A 2,378-nucleotide genomic window follows, 5' to 3' on the forward strand; every position below is an offset into this window, starting at 1 on the left:
CAGTAAGCAGGTCAGCAACAGGTGAAGGAATAGGAATGGTGGCTTCCCTTTAAAAGTTGCTCGACCCATGTAGAGATTGAAGCTGGATAACAACACAGTTAGTGTTACACTTAGTAAGCATGAACAGACTCTGGCTACTTAGTTAATGAGTAAACTGATGGCTACTGCACTAAAAATATTCTAAGAAACAGAACAATGGAAGAACAAAATAAAATCATATAAGGAAAAGTGTTGATGAGCACCAAGCTTACAAAGTTCAAGAAGTTTATAGATAGCCATTGCAAAATGCGAGTTGTGTTAAGATACCCCGCCTTGGAATGCACTTATTTAAAACATTCACATCTAATTCCACATAACCTATATAAGGAATATCAAGTCCATTAGCAGCTTTTAGACCAAGCCACTCACAATCTTGCTTTTTTACATGAGAAAGATATTTATTGAAGAAACTCTCGGTCACAGTCGTGACCATAGAACCTGTGTCCACTAAACATGGAACATTCACATTATCCATCTTAACACCTAAAGCAGGACATTGTCCTACTAACCGATCATAAACTGTAGAATCTGCACAGGAGCCCTCTACCGTTCCTCCCAGCGTATGGCTCAATACGCTGGGGGTCACTAGTTTTCCGACAGCCCAGAGGGTTCTCTAACTCGTTTCCCCCCCATTAGTATCCAAAACAGTATCACAGTACCGAGCAATATGCCCAGGTCAGTTACATTTAATACAGATTGGTCTACCATCAGGTGCACGCTTAAATTGATTGTTCTGACCAGAAGGTTTACTAATAGCAGGAGTGAGGTGATTTACCAACAAGTCATTTTCATACATCAATCATACCCAACCAAACAAACAAAACAAATAAAACAAAACATACCTTAGCAAAGCAAAACCAAACAAATCCACGATGATCCTGAGCTTCAAACTCTCACATTCTAAAAACAGAATAAAACACCGGGACTCCCGGGCCCACACATCTACAAGCCGAGCAACCCAGGCAATTGCTAACAGGACCCCATCTGCTCTTCGCATTCGCCTGTCCTTTAAATAAGTGCGGCTTATTAGCAGTCTGTAATGGAGTTAGAGACCCCACCCCTCTTTTTGTTACCTTGTTACATATACACCTGTATAGGGTTGCTTACAAGTCCACCTTATCAAAACTTAATGCTCTTTACCATTCTGCTATCAGGTTTGCCCCAAATGCTCCTTTCAATACCCATCATTGTGCTTTATATTCATCTGGCTCTCCCTTCACAATCGCCGTAAAATTCACTGGTTCACCTTCATTTATAAGACTGTTCTCGGCCACTCACCTCCTTACTTAGGTCACTTGCTGCAGCTAAAGCCTGTCACATATAACACCCGATCCTCACTTCATTTTCAATTAAGCATTCCTAAAACCAACTCTGAGTTTGGTCTTGCATCTTTTCAATCTGCTGCCGCTCGCGACTGGAATGCTTTGCCAAATACTCTCAAACTGGATAAATTCATTCTAATTTCATCTTTTAATAATATTATCATATTTGTTCACGGATATATGCAGTTGCCTGTCTACAGTACATAATTTTATTTTAAAATGTATTTATGTAATTGTTAACCTGTATGTATTTTAATGTTTTGTATTTATTTTAGCCCTACCTACTTCCCTTTCCCTAAGTGGTTATTCCGCTTGTCAGGCCGCCATTGTAAATAAGAACCTGTTCTTAATGACTTGCCTGTAAAAATAAAGGTTAAATAAAAAATAAATAAATGATTCTTCTTTCTCTTTTGCTGTTTGCTGCATAGGGGAAGTGGAGCATTTCTGAGAAAACGAAAGTGAAAGGTATCTGGCAGTTTTTTTTATAGCTCGAATAATTGCATGTTTAATGATTCCTCATCTATGCTGGAACATTCTTAATTATAGCTCATGAATAACAAACAATTGAAACTTTTAAGCTATTGTAATTATGTAGAAATAAAAGACATGTACATGTACATTCTGAATCTGCATGCTTATGCTTGTCTTGAATTTCCTGCACAGTAACCGTGGTAACCATCATCATAAACATTGTTCTTATATTGTTATTTTTTCTCTGCTGTTTTATCATTGTCCTGGGTTTTATATCTTTATGTCTTTTTATTTATATATTTATATATAGTGGTGTGAAAAAGTGTTGCCCCCCTTCCTGATATTTATAATTTTTTTGCACATTTGTCACATTTTAATGTTTCAGATCATCAAACAAATATAAATATTTGTCAAAGATAACACAAGTAAACACAACATGCAGCTTTTAGATGAAGGTTTTTTTTATTATTAATGGAAAACAAAATACAGACGTTTTCACACGGGGCCATGTGGGTTTGGATTTTGTTTTCCCTAAATAATAAAAAC

This window comes from Tachysurus fulvidraco, chromosome 6 (genome assembly GCF_022655615.1).
Source record: "Tachysurus fulvidraco isolate hzauxx_2018 chromosome 6, HZAU_PFXX_2.0, whole genome shotgun sequence".
NCBI lineage: Eukaryota > Metazoa > Chordata > Actinopteri > Siluriformes > Bagridae > Tachysurus > Tachysurus fulvidraco.